This window comes from Lampetra fluviatilis, chromosome 78 (genome assembly GCF_964198595.1).
Source record: "Lampetra fluviatilis chromosome 78, kcLamFluv1.1, whole genome shotgun sequence".
NCBI lineage: Eukaryota > Metazoa > Chordata > Hyperoartia > Petromyzontiformes > Petromyzontidae > Lampetra > Lampetra fluviatilis.
The window spans coordinates 1,194,519-1,216,353 of record NC_136352.1 but is presented as its reverse complement, the minus strand read 5'-3'; the positions used below and the strand labels follow the sequence as shown (position 1 = coordinate 1,216,353).

The 21,835-nt window shown below is 49.2% G+C and overlaps 1 pseudogene across 1 annotated transcript in view; it reads right to left on the bottom strand.

The window, feature by feature from the left end:
* Positions 1 to 21,610, bottom strand: part of LOC144953534 (uncharacterized) — a 69,148-nt pseudogene extending 47,538 nt beyond the window's left edge. Inside the window, exons 1-2 of the transcript XR_013640824.1 lie at positions 21,527 to 21,610; positions 6,943 to 7,444 (exon numbers count right to left, since the gene is read on the bottom strand). The product of XR_013640824.1 is annotated as an uncharacterized LOC144953534 (transcript). The remainder of the gene's footprint in view (positions 1 to 6,942; positions 7,445 to 21,526) is intronic.
* Positions 21,611 to 21,835: the final 225 nt, after the last annotated feature.

Here is a 21,835-nt window from a genome sequence, read left to right as displayed (position 1 = left end):
CTGCTATATAGAGTTAGTAGATACTAAAACAGTCAGTATATACCACTACAGTCAGTCAATACTGCTACAGTCAGTATATAGTACTATACAGTCAGTACATACTACTACGGTGAGTAGCTACTAGAGTCAGTAGATACTACTATAGAGTGAGTAGATACTGCTATAGAGTTAGTAGTTACTACTATAGTCAGTGGATACTACTATAGAGTCAGCAGATACTACTTTACAGTTAGTCGTTACTATTGTAATGCGAGCGTAAGCGGGGCTCGCTGCTCGGCTCTGGGCCAATCATACGGCCCAGGGTATTGGGGGGCTGGGCCCAGTATGGGGGCGTATGTGAAGGTCCGTCGCTCACCTCGGGTCCAATCAGATGCGAGGTGAGCAGAGGCCAACCTAAAGGCGGAGCCAGCAAGGCGCTATGCAGAGGCCGGATCTGGGAGGAGACAGGATCACGTGGTGAAGGGAATATAGGTGGGAGCCCGGAAGGGCTCCGGGTCAGTTGGTAGAGTCACGAAGCTGGACCACGTTGGGTGGCCGGAGGGGATCCGCGCCATCAGCCACGTGGCTGGAGGAGCTTCGGGCACACCGTTGGCCAGCGGTGTGCGGGGCGGAGGAGCGGAGCCACTGACGGGAGAGCGCATGCGGGGCGCACGCGAAGAGCAACTGGTCCGCTGTCGGGTCCAGCGGGGTGCGAGTGTCAACCAGAATAAAGAGTAATGGAGACCAAGCAGTGTGTCAGCAAAGTCCTTTATTACACTACTATCGAGTCGGTAGATACGACTGTAGGGCCAGTAGATACGACTACGGCCAGTAGTTACTACAGTCACTAAATACTACTACACAGTCTGTAGCTACTACTGGCTCAGTAGATACTACTGCACAGTCCATAGATACAACTACAGAGTCAGTAGATACTAATTCCTCTGTTGTATGTAGGGTGTGTAGGTATATATACCTACGCGGGGGTAAAGATACTTTTTTGAGGCAGGGGGTCCATAATTTTTGGAAACCTTTTACATCAACTATTTACCCCACACTTTCAATAATTTTTTGGACTTGTGCAAGCCTCTTATAATTTTGTTGGTGGAGAAATGGACAAACGGCCCACCGGGCTTTCACAATACCTTAGTATCTGTGTATGTATATGTAAGGTTTTTAAGAGAGGTTTTGAAATATATTTTCCCCCGGGCAATGCCTGGTACTTCCTGCTAGTAGACTATATAGGTAGGGTACATGGGCGGGGCTAGAGATGGGGTGGGGCAGAGTAAGATCTGCGGCGGCGACGGGAGAGCTAGCCAGAGGGATATAGTCTGCTAATGTAAAGACATTTAACTTGGAAATAATCACGACCAGTTAAGGCTTTACCTGGTTGATAACATCATTCCAGTGGTTGCTCAATTTGTATCCATCTTCTCAGTTGAAGTTATGTTTATATATCTGGATGGCTTCATGAACAAACGTTTCATAGTAGCCAGAAGGTTTGCAGAGCATCTTGGTCTCGGAAAAAACAATATCACGAGAGCCCACAGCATTATAGCAATGGTCGGCAACGGCTGAGGAGTTAGTTTTGCCGTATTCAAATCCATTAACTCACCCACCTACAAACTGGCCCGATTTCTGTCTGAGACCCTGCTTCCTTTCACGGGCAAGACCACCTCAACTGTACTTAACTCAGCTCACTTGGTTTCTTTAATCAAGGACATCTCACTGTCTCCGGATGATTTGCTTGTCAGTTTTTATGTACTCTCTCTGTTCACCAATGTACCTGTACTTGGCACCATTGCAATCATTGAAGACTTGGTCCAACAAAGACTGAATCCAGATATACCAACTTTGGTAAGGCACTGTCTTACCAACACATACTTCACCTGGAATGGTACCTTCTACAGAATGTTTTCATGGAGAAATTTGAGACAGATGCCATCCAGACATCCACCCAACGTCCTTCCTTGTGGAAGAGATACGTAGATGACACGTTTGTCATCTGGCCACATGGTCTGCCAGCACTGAACCAATTTTTCAACCACATCAATTCCATACACCCGTCTATTAAATTCACCATGGAAGTGGAAAAGGATAGCAAGCTACCATTCCTGGATGTTTTGATCGAGAAGAAACTTGATGGCTCGTTGGGACATTCGGTCTACAGGAAAGCCACCCACACAGATGCCTATCTAAAGCCTGACTCCCACCACCATCCAGCCAAGAATAATTCCCTCATCAAAACACTACACCATAGGGCCCATTGCATCTCCGACCAGCACCACCTAGCCAGTTAGTTGGAGCACGTACACCAAACCCTCAGGATGAACGGATACTCGGACCGTACAATACGCAAAGCTGTATACCCAACCATGCGGAGACAACATTCTGAGGATCCAACCAAAACCATCACTTTACCGTACATAGCAGGGGTTACCAAAAAGATATCCAAAATCTTAAACAAACACAATATCCAGGTTCGTTTCAATACAGTACACAAAATCTGTGATTTAATCCCAGCTGTAAAAGATGCGATTCCTGACATGCAATTCCCTGGTGTCTACAAACTGAGCTGTGGTTGCGGCATGTGTCAGACCGCATCCGTGAACACAAGGCAGATCTGAAACACGGTAGGACCAATACATTTGCCATTGCCGATCATTGTTTTAACACTGTGGGCTCACATGAAATGTATTTTTCTTAGACGGAGGTACTCTGTAACCTACCGGCTACCTTCAGAGATTTGTTCATGAATCCATCCAGATATATAAACACAGACACAACTTCAACCGAGAGGATGGGTATAAACTGAGCAATCATTGGAAGGACGTTATTAACCAGGTAAAGTCTTAACTGATTGTGATGTTTCCATCCTACCTGCCCATGTCAGCTGTTATTTCGACTCTATGTGTCTCTTTCTCGATGCCTCTCTCATGCTCACATGTCCATTGCATTGCACTCTCATGCCTTTGGATTTCACTCTCATGCTCACATGTCCTTTGGATTGCACTCTCATACTCACATGCCCTTTGGATTGCACCCGTTGGGTTGCACTCATGCCTTTGGATTGCCCCACTCTTTGATTTTACATTAATATGCTAATCTCTCACATTAACATAGCCACTTCCGTGCCCTCGTCTAGGAGGCCGCTCTCCTATCTTACAGTTACATGCTAATTTCTCACATTAACATAACTAGCCCCGTCACTTCTTTATGACTCTTAGGCTACACCCATTTCAAACCTTTTTAAAACAGTCTGCCCCAGCAGCAGACCTTGCTTTCCCACCTGATGAGGGACGCTTGTGTTGCGCCTGAAACTTAGTGATTTATTTTATTTTATACCGACGTGACTTTACCGAAAGAATCCAATATAATATTAGAATTTAGTTGCTTGAGCATTAACTGTGGTATGTGTGCGTGGTAAGATATAATTGCCAGCAGGAGGGCGTGTTCGCAACCCCTGCTTGAGCGCTGTGGTGTGTGTGCGTGGTAGGGTATAATCGCCTGCAGGTGCGCGCGCGTGCTCGCTGCCGCGTTAGCATTAGTGGTGGTGTGTACGCGGACTTGTGTGGAGTAATCCCGTGTGGATTAGAGAGGGTGCTAGCGCGGGGTGGCCGATCATCCGGTCGGCGGGGCCCCGGCGGGAGCTGATCGACACGGTGGAGGAGGGAGTGGATGGGGCGGACGTCGCCCCCCACCTGCCCAGCGAGGGGGTGGGGTGGACGCCGGCCCCCACACAGCACATCGGTGTGTTGGAGAGCCAAGTCACATTTAAAATCTGAATACGATGTTTCGCCAGTAATTACAAGTAGCTTCATCAGGCGACAGCCAGATTTGTGGAGAAGTCTTACTGTTTAGTTCCTTAAATAGAGGCGTAGATGTGGTGGACACGCTTTTGCGCTCTTGCACAATGTGGGGAGGGGGGGATTACTGAGGCAAGGTACATTATGCATGCTCATTATGTGAGCAATTTGAACTTGTCCTTCCTTTCTATTGTGTTTATTAAAATAGCCCTACCAACGGTATTCCCTATTGAAGTACACTGCCCTTTGTAGGCATGCATTTAGATAATGTATTATTTGATGATTCGCTTCCACGCAGCGCTAAGGCGGTAGCTATCCAAACGGTTAAAGTTATTTTTATTTCCTTCAATTTAGATAGATTTTCTAAATAGTCTTGGCCAGTAGTAGCTAGTTTTGCACAAAATTTAAACTTTATGAAAATCAATTGAGTGTCCTTGTTGGCAAGCGTGTTCTGCTACTACTGACAGTTGTATTTGGAATAATTTTATAGAGTCTCTCATGTTCTTTTAGTCTCGTGCTGATCATTCGTCCTGTTTGCCCAGCATAACATTTACCACACGTGCAGTTAATCCTGTGCACATCTTCTGTAGATAGCTTCGATAATAAATTTTTTGTACCAGATATAAATTTCTGTATTTTATGTACCGTGCCAAATCTGACTCGGATGTTTTGTTTTTCCAAACATCTGGCTAGTTTATCAGTTACTCGTGCAATATACGGTCTTTTATCGTTTTAATTACTTGAGCAGTTTCAATGCTCTTATTATTTGATTTGGTTTTGGAATTCAATGCCCTGTTGAGTTGTGCATAATTGTAAACGTTAATTTGCAGCGCTTTAACATGTTGAATTTCACTTCTCAGACTGTCACCATCTGACACTTTCTTAGCTCGATGAATGAGCGTCTCGATAAGAGAAGATTTATGTGCGGGGTGATGGTGTGACTGCATTCAGATAGGCGTCAGTATGTGTTTTATTTCGGTAAACACTGTGTTATTTTACCATTTCGACCCTGTCGGAGCAGAATATCCAGAAATGGTGGAGTTCTGTCAGCTTCCACTTCCATGGTGAATAGGATGGATAGGTTTTGCGAGTTGAGATGATTTAGAAATGCGTTCAGTGTATCTTTGCCGTGTAGCCAGACCACCAATGTGTCATCCATATATCTAAACCAAGCAGATGGTTTTAGTGTGCTTGAAGCAATTGATACTCTTAGGTTTTTCGGTATACTCACGTAGGTAAAAAATTAAAATTAATAAAAAATAAAATAAAAATCACGACGTTTCGGAGGCAACACAAGCCTCTGTCTTCGTTGCCTCCGAAACGTCGTGATTTTTATTTTATTTTACTTTTATTAATTTTAATTTTTTACCTACGTGACTATACCGAAAAACCTAAGAGTATGAATCCTTGCAGTCACGAAAGCTTCAAATCTAGAATTGAAGCAATTGCTTTTGTTTCAAAGTCTTCCATGTACAAATCCGTTATCACAGGAGACAAAGGAGAGCCCATTGCTTCTTCTTCCTTTTGTTTATAGAAGTCACCTTGCCACAATAAGTAAGTGTTCTTTTAACAGTGTTCAGCTAGTCTTGGGATCCCTTTGCCTAAAACTGTGTGTGTACACTCTGTGTATGTGTACACTGTGTGTGTTTACATCTCTGATTTATTGACCTGGTCAAGGCCTATGATACCATCAGTAGGCATGGTCTCTGGATTGTTCTTCGTGCTTTCGGAGTCCCCGATCTCTGGCTCCCACATTATTTAACATCTATTTCGACCACGTAGTTCGTGAAGCCTTCAATAGTTATACCAGGGTAATTTACATCTAGTACAGATACAATGGGAGGTTGATCGATGCCCGGTGCGGTCAAGGGATGGCTCCCTATTGATCAAGCATGTTATATATGCCGATGATCTGGTAATTGCTGCTCACTCAGAGGAGGAGTTGGAGGCGCTGCTGCTGAACCTGGAGCTTGCCACGAAGAGGTGGGGCCTTACCATCAGCCCCACCAAGACTAAGCACTTGCCTGGGTATTTTGTACCATCGGACATTCCACCCACACAACTCCCAATTGGTGATGGGGCAGTTGTGGAGTTTCCCATACCTGGGCAGTGTGCTCATGACTGGCTCCGGTTTGACAGCAGAGGTGTCACTCCGAATCAGTCTTTTCATTGGTTGCGTAACGCTGTGTGGAAACTACCTGGTCTGTTGCTCTGCATGGAGCTTCGGATCGTCTCGGCAAGAGTCATTCCCTCCCTTCTTTATGCTTGCGAAACGTGGACCCCACGAATGGAACATCTTCACTGGTTCGAAACATTTAGGCTGGCAAGCCTACAGATTGAAGGAAGCCAAGTGATAGCGTATTCTCTATTTATTGCAGAGTTTAAAGGTTAAAAACAAACAGGCACACCTGGTTACTCCAGTAACATTAACCAAAATATGCAGTCTGTTTAACAGTGGATGTAAAACATACTATTGTGGCATTTAAAATGCATAGGTAAATTTCGATTTAAAGCTTTCGTGACTGCAGGGATTCATCTTCTTGGTTCTTTCGGTAAAGTCACCCCTACTGACAGACTTATGGCCAGATGCAGGCTGGTACAGGGCCACATTATGCCACACAGGGGCAGCTGCCAATTGGGGGTGCTCTTCGAGTGTATGTGATGAGATATGATAACCAACTCCGAGTTGCTGAGGCAATTAAGCTAGCACCATATAAATGCTAATATTATATTTATAACTTAGTGAATGCTTGGGAGCTTATTGGTTCTCGCTCCTGGTTAGGCATGTACCCAACCCATAGGTCCACAAATACTGGCCGCTCTTACTCTGCAGGTTGACCCTAGGAAATGAGTTTTCAACTTCACATTATTTTCATTAAAGGCCTGTGAAAAAGGTGAATCTATTGGAGATTACGCATCTACTGGGTCTCCACTTGACTTTGTATTGTCTTAAGAAGTCCACTCACACCTCCACATCCACAAACTGCTGGAAGTTGCCTCGCTCTGCCTCAGAGTAAGAATTCTCCTCTTGTTTCACGTTGCCTCCATCGATGTGAAGATCTAATTTTGTAGTTGAACCTTCATCTTCACATTTTACCTTCACATTTTCGCTCTTCACTGTCACTTCACATTTCACCTTTGTCTCATTATATTTCACCTTGATACCTTTGACTTTGATAAGCCGATTTGAGACTCCGCTCATTGGGGATCTTCTGATGCCTGTGTGTTTTCTGGTGTCTTTGAAGATGTGATGATGGATGTGCAAACGCCTTTCCGCACTGAGTGCACTTGAAGGGTTTCTCTCCTGTGTGTGTTCTCCTCTGGTACCTCTGAAAAACTGATGACCGTGCAAATCCCTTCTCACACACAGTGCACTTGAAATGTTTCTCTCCTGTGTGTGTTTTCTGGTGTTGTTTAAGAATAGATGAAGTTGAAAATACTTCCCACACACACTGCAATTGAAGGGTTTATTTCCTGTGTGTGTTATCTGGTGGGTCTGAAGAATTGATGACTGTCCAAATGCCTTCCCGCACAGTGCACTTGAAGAATTTTTCTCCGGTGTGTGTTCTCTGGTGGCTCTGAAGAACAGATGGCCATGCAAACGCCTTGCCGCACACAGTGCACTTGAAGGGTTTCTCTCCTGTGTGTGTTCTCTGGTTCTGCTTCAAGTTTCCAGTGTGATCCGTGCTTTAAGGACACTGGTCGCACTGGTTGTTTATTGTACTGGGCTGTGCTGAGTGTCTTTCCTCTATCAGACCAATTCCGCAGAGTAAAGTGGCACAGGAAGAATCAACTGTATATATAATTTCAATATCCACACCATCTCCGTCAGCATAGCAGCACGCATGGCATGCATATATACACAGTCACACATGACTTACACGTCTATACGTATTCATACATTCATGATATTTTGAAAAAGCTTCCCTAATTTATCACACTTGCTGTTCAGGCACACAATGGGAAGGCAAGTGGCGAGAAATATGCCTGGTAGCCCTAGTATCTTCAATATTTATGTGAACCAAAAACTCCAAGCATATAACTTCGGTTGTCTGGCTATGAAAGGAATGTTAATTTAAGCCAAATTCAGCTTACATAGCAAAGGGTGTTGAAAATAAAACTATTAGTACTGTGCACACATTTTGCGAAATGTACAAATTCATGTTCAATCGCAACTTGTGTGTGAAGCTAGGTTTAGAATTGTTTGAATGCTCGGAGGAACAGATGTAACTTCAGCTAGGTATGTGCCATGTTCCTATCCTGACTGTTTCCATGCTGATAAAAAGTGCCAGGGAGGCAAAAAGCGAAATGGTTATGATAAAATATTCGTATTAGAATAAAACAACTATACATTGTCACATACTGGCACCTTCATCTGCTCAAAACTAATGTTCCTGCACGTCACCAATTCGTTGGAGGATGAATTAACCTAGCAAAGGCCCACAATATTTTTAGCTATCACGTCTGGTTTGTTGTCGGCAATAATAAAACTAATTATTCGGTTCATGATGCAGTCCACTAACAACTGCATCACTGCTCCCCATCCATACTTACTCTTACATAGGCATTTCACATCGGTTAGTGACATAACAAATATAACAGTCATCATTCCACTAATAGGTGGTGACATCACAATGCTTGTGTCAGGGTAGGTGCAAATTGAGGCCATGTAAGTGTTTTAACACTTGTCAGCTAGTCATTGGACAGACCTAGGTGTTACGGATTGACTGACCGAGATGTCTGGCTGATGCACCACTTGTGCTCCCTACTGTGCCACCTCACTGCACTTTAGCTCAGTCGCTCGACTAATTGATGTGAACATCGCTCCTCCATCCTCATAGTTGCGGCAGGGTGAATATCTCCAACTGTCCTGTAGCATCTTTTATTAGGCTCCACCAGAGGCAAATGTTTACACTTCTGATACCAGTCATGGGCAAGTAGACTCTGCTACAAAGTTTCATGTACGGCATTAGCACAGATATTCTCTTCATGTTTCTGCGCTCATTTAGCCACTGCTTATCTAGATGAAAAGATTCTGCTTGAGCATGCTGTATCTTGGTATGCAGGCTTCGTGACCCAGTCAACGCAGTACCGCGTGTCAGAGAGGCTGATGGGTATTTGTCTTCATCTCTTTAGGGATCTGTAAGCACCTGATCAAACCAGCCTGGTTAAAGCCAGGGTGAATTGTAGGCAAGCCAGTCTTATTTTTCCAAGTAAACCCAAATGCTCATGTAAAGCAGTCTACTTTCGCATTCATAAAGCAAGGTAAGACAACTAGCCAAGACGACTCAGAGCTTGGTATGGACCAACAGTTCAGGAATATTCCAAATGGTGTGATGCAGACAACTCAAAGATAACACGATGTAACACAAGTTGTTTCAGGGTAGTAAGTGTTTATCATAAATACTTGTGCCTAAAAAGTATAGAAAATGGCTATTATTCCCCACAAACTTTGCTTTTGTGACCATGACAGTGATATTTAGAAATGTACCCATCTTCATTGAGAAAACGAGCTAATTTGTGTATTTTCGTTCACGTAAAGTCAGAAAAAAACATATGAATGAAAATTAACAGGTATTTATACTAAAGTACTACAAAAATGTCTACAAAAGATTTAGAAGTGATTCGTTTTTCGAGATTTACGATTATATTGTAAATCACTTTTACGAATCAGCCCCCAAATGTAGTCTCCCATCATTCTCGTCATACTGTCCTTGGTAGCGGCGTTTAAAGTCCAGTATATCCTGGTGGAAGCGTTGCCTTACCCCTCCGAGTACGCTCCCATGTTCTCCTTCAATTTATCAAGATGAGCATCAAGGATATAGACTTTGAGGGACATCCTACAGCCCATTGTGCCGTAGTTTTTCACCAGTCTCAACCAGCTCCACGTAGTTTTCGACCTTGTGATTGCACAGGAAGTCGCGAACCACTGCGACAAAGCTATCCCAAGAAGCTTTCTCGTTACCAGTGAGCTTCTTGGAGAATTTATTGCACTACAGGATCTTCTTTATCTTTGGTTCGACAAAGACACCAGTGTTGACATTTGCTTCAGACAGCTTAGGGAATAAGTCTTGAAGGTACTTCAAGGCTGCCAATTCCTTATCTACAGCTCTGACAAATTGTTATAAGGCCCAATTTGACGTGCAGTGGTGGCATCAGCACCTTCCGGGGGTCCACCAGTGGCTCCCACTTGACGTTGTTTTTCTCCACAGAGAACTCGGTCTGCTGTGGCCAGTCCTGCTTGTGGTAGTGCGCCTTTGTGTCCCTGCTGTCTCAACGGCAAAGATAGCAGGGAAACTTGGTAAAACTGCCTTGGAGACCCATCAGGAATGCCACCATTGCGAAGTCTCCGATGACCTCGGATTGCTTCGAATAGACTAGTCACATTGTGGCAGAAGCAGAGCCCATATTGACGGGTGAAGAAGCTGCAAAAAGGTTGATGACGCTTCCTCTCATCTGCGACTTGCACACTTTCATCCAACAAGTTCCACTGCTTGAGCTTAGACTTCAAAAGCTCGGCATTGGACTTGGTGAGACCAAGATCTCTGATCAAGTCGTTGAGGTATTTTTGGTTGAGGTAGTTTCTCTCGTCAGCTCCACCTCTAAAATTGTCATCTGGATCTACGTCTTGCTTTCTCTCTGACTTGCTGCTCTCTTGTAAAGATGGCTGCTCTATGTCCGGAGGAGTGGGTACAGGGAGCTCATGGCAGTGTGGCACCGGGCGATGGATGAAGGATACGTGGTAGCAGGTGCATTTTTTCCAGCCCGACGTTTGTAAGGGTCCACCATGCAGACGTAACAGTTGCTTGAGAGGTCAGTGGGTTCCTGCCAAATTCTTGGGATAGCGAACTTCACGGCTCTCTTTTCCCCTCTGTAACATCCTACAATAATACATTTATTTCCCCCATGACTAATGTGAAAGAGATTCTCGCAACATTTTTCAAAGATGATGTATTTTTTCAATATTAAAATTGTAAAATATTTAAAAAAATTCAAACTTTAACAATTTTAAATTGTTTTACAAATTTTATAACAAAATTCTAAGCAACAATTGTCCATCTTACCTTCCAGAGTTTTTTTGCATTGCTCGCAGGTGAAATGAGGTGCCCAGGGTTTGTCTTAATCCCCAACAGTCATGCAGAAATATGCCATGTAAGCCTCACACATCTTAGCAGATGTTTCCAAAGAGTAAGTTTTCGCTCTTGTCTTGATAAATTGGTCGCAGACATAGTAAAATGCGTCTGCTGGATGCTTGCAGCCTCTTGATGCCATCTAAAAAAATGCAGATATATCCATTAAGGCAGCTGGAACTTAACTGAACTGGTGGGCTTAAGGTCCCTGTTTTTATACTGCTATTCATATTACTGGAAAGTTTTAGAATGTTCTAGAAGTTACTCCAATCTTGATTTGAAGCTTTCGTGACTGCAGGAATCCATACTCTTTGGTTCTTTTGGTAAAGTCACGTAGGTATAAAATAAAATAAATCACGACGTTTCCATTACAACACAAGCGGTCGTCCTCAGGCAGAAAAAATATAATCCAGCAGTGGAACTGCTGAACTAGCGAGAGAGCAGTTACAACAAGGTTATATATGTGACGATGGGCAAGCAAGCGGGGTCTGAGCTGGAAAGGAATTCCACCCCGGACGCAAGCACCTCAGTTGTGTTAATGGGGGTTTATGGAGAGAGGGATTACAGAGAGAGGGAGATTAGCATGAATAAGCTTCAGTCACCGCATAAGAGTATCATGCCCGCATATGCGCAAAACAGCAGTGTTAATGAGAGATTAGCACCATGAGAGTGCAATCCAAAGAGAGAGAGAGAGACAGAGAGTCGGAAATAACAGCTGACGTAGGCAGGTAGGATGGAAACATCAGTCAGTTAAGACTTTACCTGGTTAATAACGTCCTTCCAGTGATTGCTCAGTTTGTACCCATCTTCTCGGTTGAAGTTGTGTCTGTGTTTATGTATCTGGATGGCTTCATGAACAAATCTCTGAAGGTAGTCGGGAGGTTTGCAAAGTACCTCCGTCTTAGAAAAATCTATTTCGTGTGAGCCCACAGCGTTAAAACAATGATCAGCAATGGCAGAGGTATTAGTCCTATCGTGTTTCAAATCCGCCTTGTGTTCACGAACGCGGTCCGAGACATATCGTTTCGTTTCCCCAATGTAACTGCTGCCGCAGCCACACCTCAGTTTGTAGACACCAGGGTATTGCATATCAGGAATCACATCCTTTACAGATGGGATTAAATCACGGATCTTGTGTACTGTGTTGAAAGGAACCTGGATCCTGTGTTTGTTTAAGATTTTGGAAATCTTTTTGGTAACCCCTGCTATGTATTGCAAAGTGATGGTTTTGGTTGGATCCTCAGAAGGTTGTCTCCCCATGGCTGGGGAAGCAGCTTTACAGATTGTACGGTCCGAGTATCCGTTCATCCTGAGGGCTTGGTGTACGTGTTCCAACTCACTAGCTAGGTGGTGCTGGTTGGAGATGCAACGGGCCCTATGGTGTAGTGTTTTGATGAGGAAATTCTTCTGGGCTGGATGGTGGTGGGAGTCCAGCTTTAGATAGGCATCCGTTTGGGTGGCTTTCCTGTAGACCGAATGTCCCAACGAGCCATCAGGTCTCTTCTCTATCAAAACATCCAGGAATGGTAGCTTCCCATCCTTTTACACTTCCAAGTTACTCCAAGTTTACTCGGCACGTAATCTATCTGGAATGTTCTGGAAAATAGGTCAATTTCTAAATATCACTGTCCTGGTCACAAACGCAAAGTTTGTGGGGAATAATAGCCATTTTCTGTACTTTTGAGGCATATTTTTACTACCCAGGAGCAAAAAAAAATTGTTAGACAGTGTAATTTTCCTCGACTAATTAGAAATTAGTCTTTGGTGGCCAAGCCAGAGCTGATCATGAGCACAGTAGCCAACAATGGGAGCTTCTACACTACCTGCAGAACTACCCGATTACTCATGAAAAGTTGAGGTGGTGGAGTGTTGAATGACATGAAATACCAAGGCAGATGTTCTGTTTAAGTCGAACATTAAAGGTCCCACCTCTTAGTAGCACACTCCAGTGAGTAGCCATTACCACATCATGAGCATACATATCATAGTGGACCAGTAGGGAATGGTCCCTTGACGACAACAATGCGAATTCTTCTAATAGTGCCATTTAATGATTTAGTTAAATCATGCAATGTAGGGGTTAGAGAACATACCTGTTACACCCAAAGTGGAACAGGAAATAGCCCAGACTCCTGGTCACAAAGCTGCGGCCAGCCCTGTCCACCATCATGACAATGATTAATTTAAGTGAGCAGAGGGGAACAATCTATGAAAACAAGAGCAACCCAAAGCCCTGGCCACAATGGTCTGCAAGCTTCGTCTCAGCAGGTCTGGCAAGCCAGTGATGAATAATCCTCATCCTAGTAATCAGTGGTCTTTAGGTCTTCTTCCTATCCCAGAAAGCCAATCATTTGATCCACCCATTTGCAATATTCTGTACTGCAGTCTGCAAAAAAACTGCCACCCTCCTTGTGCAGTTTGTTTTGTAAGTCATTTATGCACGGCACTATAACTGCTCGCAGGCTCTGGATGGCTCCTCACACCTCAACAGGTGACACTTAAGACAAAGTAAAGTGGAGTGACTAATTCTAATCTGGGACAGCACAGCCTCATCTTGCACCATGATGCTGCCTAGGCTACAGGGTTTTCCCAAATGGAAGACCCCACAAATAATCTGTAAATCTACAAACTTGTTTCATCAGGCCACATTTCATCACCGTTATTTCTCTTAATGTGACTCATAGATTTGGCATTTACTTTCGTTTTCAATCCCTTTTGAGTCTGATATAATTGGTCTTAGCCTATAATCTCTTGTTCGTTCGGTAAAGTCACGTAGTTAGAAATAAAATAAAAAAAATCACGACGTTTGCAAGTTACTTTATTTCAATTAAACAGTTATTGGTGATTGCGAGCTACTGAAGCAGCTTCCATCACCACAACAATTCATGACCACTCCGCATCCTTGCAGTGTTGGACGGATACCGGCTGTCCTAAGCCTCCTCATTCTACGACATAGATGGTTGGACACGGTGAAACACCTTCTTGGCAAGCTGATAAACTCGTCCATCTTTTCATCAAGAAACGTCAGTAAAAACACCAATGTATATATTTCAAAGTGAGCTATTTAATACTATGCTGTTTTACCAGGTAAGGCCCACTGAACTATGTAGCACTTTTTCAGAAGCGACCTGGCCAACAATTATAGCTCAATCAAGTGGCTTATCACTTGGAAATGTCGAGCAGCCAAATACTAAAAATGCATGTTTCTAAATATGGAGGGAAAACCCGGACGACCCGGAGAAAAATCCCCACGACCAAGGAGGTCGGAATCGAACCCACGACTTCCTGCTTATCAGACAAGGTAGTTAACATCTTGCCACTGGGTCAAGCCAGCATGTGCCATCAGCTCCAAGGAGACGAATGTCTTTGATGTCTCTTTATTTCCAGAAAAAAAGGAGGCATTGTTGCTGGCCACGTGGAATTATGAACAGTCATAGTGGAGAAGAGGCTGCCATTCATATTGGGATAACGCCTGAATGTGTGGAATATATAGGGTTCTAATGAGGCTGGATCTGGCTTTAGTCACCACGAGGGGTGGACGGTCCTCTAATCATAGGATACGACCAAACAAGGAGTGGCTCTTGTTCTGAAAAATATAACTAAGGGGGAGTGCGTATGCCACCTCTCCCCTGTTTGGTCTTAAACTGTCACATGCACACAATGATACCCTCAGTCAAGAGACAGACAAGACAAACGCGGTCGGGCGTGGTGCTGGCCACCCATCCTGGCCTTCATCTGTAGTCGCGAAAATCAGTCTGTTAAGTGGGCATCTTTGTCTTTATCTTGAGTGTGAGGGAGTTGGTTTTGTATGTTCTCCCCTTTGTTGAATGGGAATTGCGCAGGTTTTCTCGGATATTCTCCTGGCTAAACACACACACAACGTAGCTTGTTTTGGCCAAAATATCCCAATGCTGAAAAAGTCCCTGGATATTAATGAATTCGAAATGCATTTGGTAAAATCGCCTCTTTACTGAAAAGGAGTATTGACACTCAGTGAGGTAAAGCAAGAAGCCAGGCAGAGACAAATTACATGGGAACCCAGACCACATCGGGCTAGCTTAACAGACTAGTCCTGCACGGCTGGGACCCCTCGTTGAGATGTTTTAATATTACAACTTAGAAATCTATTCACAGTTACTACTCAATAGATAGTCACTTCAAAAGGAAAGGAGGAGCGAGGCTTTCCCCGGTAAACAAACGTAACAATAATTTAAAAATTTCACCTCTGATCAATGTGCGGCACACGGCCACGTGTATGCAAGAGGGGGATGGTGAACTGGCACAGAAAGAGCAGCTTCTGGGTTTGTCAAGTGATGAAGGAATTGATAAGTTCCATTCATGCCACCATTGCATTCGCGGTGCAGCATGCGCTTTCAGTTACATAATTATCACAGGAACCACGTGCACCGAGATTGATTCAGAATGTGCAGAGGTGCGTGCATTGTTGCATTTGTGGGGGTCGCTGGCCCCCGAGATCCCTCCCTCGGTACCCCTAACGGCCTGGTTAACCTCATTACTCGCCCCCTCGCTGCTAGGCGAACCGCTGCTGGGTTCTTCACCCATGGGGTGAGAGCCGTCGCTCGAGGATCCCCCTCCCCCGCGGGTCCGCGTAGTAGGCATGGTTAATTACGTACGTGCACACTCACACACAGCTCTGCGCGGCACTCACTCAACACTGACCACTCACGTTAGGATCGCGCACCTGTATTATACACGTCGTGAACGTGCGCGCACACCCACATACAGCTCCACACGCGTTACCCACTCTTGCGCCGCTCTGCGCCGCGCTCGCCGCCCGCTGGCCACTCACGTTAGGATCGCGCACCTGTATTATACACGTCGTGAACGTGCGCGCACACCCACATACAGCTCCACACGCGTTACCCACTCTTGCGCCGCTCTGCGCCGCGCTCGCCTCCCGCTGGCCACTCACGTTATGATCGCGCACCTGGGGTACGCCGATTACGCACGCCGCGAGCTTACGCATACACAGTACCACACGCGTTCACACTTATAACACGAGATCACACGAGGCCACGATCAGCTATTAATGATTTATTATCTGCTACCTGGGACTGGTTGTTGAGTCAGTATGAATCGACGAGGCTGCCTACTCTACTAACCCGGGACCTATTCCCTATTTATCGTTCACGAAATACTTTTACCTCCTTACTCACGGTTTGAGGCACTCGACGTTCCGTGGGTTTTCCTCGCTGCTTGCCTCGACACGTCGCACGGACGTCCGGAGGGCAGAGCTGGGGCCGTCTTCGACGCTGGCTTCTCGGAGTAAGAGAGAGCTATACCTCGCTACGCTCCCTTTTTTATCCTAATTCCCGGACTCAGGCCCCTACCCCCTTCCCACGTACCGGGCGCCTTCGCTATGCTAATTAATCCTCTGTCCGCGCGGCGTAAACTCTAAACAATGGCTCGCGCCCCCCTTGCACGAGCACCGCGGCTCCGCGGCGCCTCCGCGGCGCTTTTGTTCTGCTAATCAATGAGCGACCTGCGCGGCACAAATTCCAATCAATCCCTTTCTCCCGCAGGCCCCCCCATTATTGCAGTTCATGCGGCGGCGTCCGTCACAAAGGTGCGCCGTGGGAATTTGTGCACGGCTCCCCGCGTGACCCCGCTCTCCCGATTACTCATACTAACAGCCTTATCCTTTAACTCCCCTAACAATGGTGCCTGCGTGCCCGAGCGTAATTATGCCGTCCCTCCGCTGCCTGTGCGGGGGGTGCCTGATTATGCAATTCAGATGCGCTGCGTGTTTTCTAATGATGCTCCTCCATCACAATGCTTATTCCCTCTGCCTGCCCCGTCGATACTTGCGTGTGTGGGGGGAAATGCGCCTCAACCGCGGTGGCCGAATGCCCCACGCTGCGACCACACCATATTAAGGCCGGTCGCAGCGCCGCGGCGCAAGGTAGCACAGGGGAGGTCATCCAATTCCCTGGTCGCCGGAAACCGTGAAAGTTTAATCCCGATAAGGGCTTCTCAGATAAAAACCGGTCGGCCAGATGACCTCCCCCCGGAGCTGTATGGGGGGGGGGGGGAAATGCGTGCGGGTGTGTTCATGTGAGGTGAGGTGAGGGGGACGCGGGGTCGGCTCCGTCGCTTGGTGGTGGCGAGGTCGGAGATGGGGCACCTGCTGAACGGCTTCGTGGCGGCGGCATGACATAGCCCCCCGAGGTGCTGGTCCCCGTCCCAGGTTGACTGGAGCACCTTGCTTGAGCCGCGCCCACGAGGAAACGCTGCGGGGTCCGGGGGGTCCGTCCAGACCTCGTGGCTGGTCTCGGGGCGGGTGGCTCCGTCCTCTGCAGCTCCTGCGGCGGCCTCCTCCTCCACTCCAGCGGCTCTCCCTGTCCCTCGGTACCTGCGGGCTGGGGTACAAACTCAGAAGCGGAGGGGTTTAGGGGCCGTCGTCCGCGCCGTCCCCTGGCGGGGTCGGGGCATCTCGGGGGCCCGGCGCGGCCCATGTAGGGTGCGAGGCCCCTCAACACGAGGGGTGCGGGTACTCCGGGATTTCGGGGCCTTCGGGTGACGGGGTTCTCTCTCGCTGGGGCCGCTTTCCACGGTTTTAAGCGGCGGACGTTGACCACCGTCTCTCGATCCCTCTCCCCGCCATAAATTAGTACCATCCAGGGGGAGATCTGTCGCACCACGGTCCAGGGTCCCCGCCAGTAGGTCGTCAGTTTCCCCACCTGCCCGGCCCCGACGCGAGGGGTGTGTAGCCACACCTTAGCGCCTGTCAGGAATAAGGGGGGTTCCATGCGGGGTCGGGTGCCCTGTTCCTGCCGCCGATGCGCGGCTTCCCCTTGCGGGTATGCTCGGCCTCGGGCTTCTCGCAGGGTCTCCAACAGGTGTTCCACGGGGCGGCTTCCCTCCTCCGGCTGGGGGGAAGGGACGCTGAATAGCAGATCTGCGGGTAAACGAGACTCACGGCCGAACATCATTAAAAACGGGGTTTGTCCCGTCGACGTGTGTACGGTGGTGGCATAGGCGAAAAGGGCGTAGGGGAGGTGTTCGTCCCAATCCCGTTGATTTGCGGCCGCCATACGTTTGAGTTTCCCCGCTAGGGTCTGATTCATGCGCTCTACCATACCGTTCGCTTGGGGGTGGTACGCTGTGGTTCGGTCCTTCTGGATTCCAAATTCTCGGCACAGTGCCTGGAACAGCTCGGCCTCGAACTCGCTACCCTGGTCGGTGAGGACTCGTTCTGGGATCCCGTGCTTCAGTACGTAATGTTCCACAAATGCCCGGGCCACCACCAAGGCCGTTTTATCAGGGATGGCCACTGCCACGGGGTAGCGGGTGAAATACTCTACTGCGACCAGGATATACCGGTTGCCTCGATGGGATTGCGGGAATGGCCCCTGTAGGTCGATCCCGACCAGCTGATTCGTGCGGCTGACGCGGAACGGCCTTAGGGGTACCTGGTATCGTGCCGGTTTCGGCCCGCACTGCTGACAGGCGCGGCAGCCCTGTACCCAGGCCGCCACGTCTTGTGCCAATTTGGGCCAGAGATACTGGCGACACAGGGTCTCTCGCGTGCGTCGTTCCCCATCGTGGCCCCCGAGTGGGTGGTCATGCACCAGCCGTAGCAGCTGGGGTCGCACCTGGGCAGGAACACAGATGCACCCCGGCTGGCCGGCCTCGGTTAACTCCCGTACCACTCCGTTCTGCACACACAACCGGCCATACAAACCGCTCCAGGGTCCTGGTAGGGCGCTCTTTTCCTCCCGCAGTGCCGCCTCCACTGCCGCCAGATCCGGATCTCGCTGCTGGGTCTGTCTCAGCTGCTCGTCGTTTAGGCCCGGGAAGGCGCAGCCGACGTCCTCCTGGATCCGTCCGATCGGGTCCTGAGCCGTGGGTCCCGCGCTTGCCGGGCGGTCGACGGGATGCTCGGTGCCACCTGTGAGGGTCTCTGTGGCGCACACTGCACTCTCTCTCGCTGGGGGGGGGTCAGTGGCTGCGGCTTCTCGGGGGTCCGTTGCCTGCCGGCAGCGTCCCCCCGTGAAACACGGGCAGGCCTCCTCCGCCCTTGTCTCGGCGTACACCGTGGGTCGCCTCGACAAGGCGTCCGCGTTTGCATGCGTCCGGCCAGCCCGATACTCGATTTGCAGGTTGTACTCCTGCAACTGCGCCAACCACCGGGCCATCTGCCCCCGCGGCTCCTTGAATGTAAGAAGGAACTGCAGAGCATAATGGTCAGTGCGTACGCAGCATCTCCTGCCGTACAAATACGCCGGAACTGTTTGCATGCGAAAATCACGGCGTACAACTCTTGGCGGGTCACGCAATAGTTCAGCTCGGCCCCACTCAAGGTCCGGCTGGTGTACGCGATGACTCGTTCCGTCCCATCCTGTACCTGTGACAACACCGCGCCCAGCCCGCTGCTGCAGGCGTCGGTGTCCAAAATAAAATCGGTGGTAAAATCGGGGAAAGCGAGGGTGGGGGCATGGGTGAGGTGATCTTTGAGAGTGGTGAAGGCCGTCTGGCAGGCCCCCGTCCACTGATAGGGGTGCTTAGGGGAGGTGAGTTGGGTGAGAGGGCGTGCAATCTCGCTGAATCCCTTTACAAATCGACGATAATAGGTGGCGAGCCCCAAAAATGATCTGATCTCCGTCAGATTCCTTAGCCGTGGCCACTCCACTACGGCGCGTACCTTCTCCAGATCGGTGCGCACGCCTGCCTCGCTGACGCAATGCCCGAGGTACCCCACCTCGCGTTGTGCGATGTAACACTTACGTGGCTTGAGCTTGAGATGAGCCGCTCGCAGTCGCTGGAACACCTCTCGTAACCTGGACCAATGCTCAGACAAAGATCTACTGAACACTATCACGTCATCCAGGTAAATCAGGCACTGTTCCCATTGCAAGCCCCGCATCACCAACTCTATCAGCCGCTGGAACGTCGCGGGCGCATTGGTGAGTCCGAACGGGAGTACTCGAAACTCGAATAGACCCATCGGGGTGGTGAAGGCGGTTTTCGGCCGATCCTCCTCCGCCATCTCCACCTGCCATTACCCGGACGCGAGATCGAGGGTGGAAAAATATCGCGCTCCGGCGAGGCTGTCAAAAGTGTCGTCGATGCGGGGTATGGGGAAGGCGTCGCCGAGGGTGACTGCGTTCAGTTTACGGTAATCGACGCAGAACCGGGTTAACCCATCCTTTTTCGTTACTAGTACCACCGGGGCTGACCAGGGACTCGCCGAGGGCTGAATTATGTTATCGCGAAGCATGTCCCCAACCGCCTCTTTGATCTGGGTGCGTTCGGGTGCGCCCACTCGGTACGCAGGGAGTTTGATGGGTCGGGCTGCATCGGTATCAATTTGGTGCTTAACAAGGTCGGTCCGACCCACGTCCGAGTCGTGTTCACTGAACACGTCGGCATACTCCCGCAGTAACTCGCGCAGCCGATCGGCCTCTCCCCTAGATAAATCCGCCCATGGTACATGTAACGCGTCGAGCAGGGGAATGACCTCGGCTCGGGGAGTCGGGCCGACTCGCCAGGCCAGGTCCTGGTCACCCTCAGGACGACCGGTGTCCTCAGCCCAGAGTGTGAACACCGAGTCGTTAGAGTGGCGTGCGTGCAGGGGGTGTACAGTGGCGATCGGGGTGCGCCGTCGCAGTATCGCTGGGGTATTGTGCGGGTTAAACATCCGCATAAACAATCGGTCCCCATCTGCGTCTACCAACGTGGCGGATCCCACGACCCCATACCGTTTTGCCAACTCCGGGTGAGGAGTTAGCATTACCTCCCCTGATGGTCGGAGCGTGGGGTCGGTGGGGGATGTTGCCACCGGCACCAGCATCTCGGTGAGCGGCCCGATGGTGACTGCCGTCGCCAGGATAGTGGCCACAGGTGCGAAGCGGGGGCGCGTTGGTTCTCGTCCCAGGAATGGAATCCGCTCGCCGTTGCTTTCCATGGTGGCGCATCGCTGGCGGGGTTGCACGTTGAGTCCCAGCTTTTCTAAGAGGTCGGTACCTGCAATACACTCGTGACACAACGCACTCGACACGTAGAACTCCTGGGTGCACACCTGGCTGCCTATGCGGACCTCTAGGGTGGCTCTCCCCAGCAACCCCATTCCGGCTCCGCTCGCCGTGTGCAGCGCGCGGTCCGGTGCCTGCAGGTGATGCACGTCGACCCCGATCGCGCTGCAGTGCGCTGCGCTCACGAGCGAGGCCACCGCCCCCGTGTCCAGCAGGATTCGGGTACGCACTCTGTTTACCTCTCCGTTCACCAGCGACGTGGCCCCCGTGATCCCCGCCACCAGCTCCCGTAGCCAGTCGCCAGGAGTCACCGTTTCTGTGGGCGTTGTTGCTGGAACCTGTGTGGAGATCACTCGCTCGCCATTATTCTCATCATCGTCTATTTGTATCGGGACCGCGTCGATTGCACCCCTAGTTTGTCCGCTCTCTAGGGGGCGTCGGAGTTTAACCCCCGCGTCTGCCTAGCCCGGGTGATTTCAGGACAGTCCCTCACTAGATGCCCTCGGCGATCGCACATATAACATGCCCGGGGAGGGGGGGCGGCTCCGTAGTGGGCCCCCTGCCCGCTCCTTCTCCCAGTTTGTCGCTGCCTGGACTCCACCTCTAGTTGGGTTACCCTTCCCGTTAGCCCTCCCACCGTGGCGCGCAGCTCCCCCATCTCGGACTGGATGGCCTCAACGGAGGACTGCAGCTTGGTCATATTTTAATTCGCTTCCTCGCGTATATCTCCTATGCCAGCCTGTAACCCGGCTACCCACCCTGGGGTGGTCTCGCTGGGTCTCTGGGGCTCCCTTGCCCGTCCCCTTACTGCGATGGCGATCTCTTCCTCCTCGTCGGAGAGTAGGCTCGCCACGGCGCACTCTCGTCCCCTTCCTCGATGCTGCGCGCGCTCACCCGAGAGTTTCTTGCATTTGCGCGCGCGCTC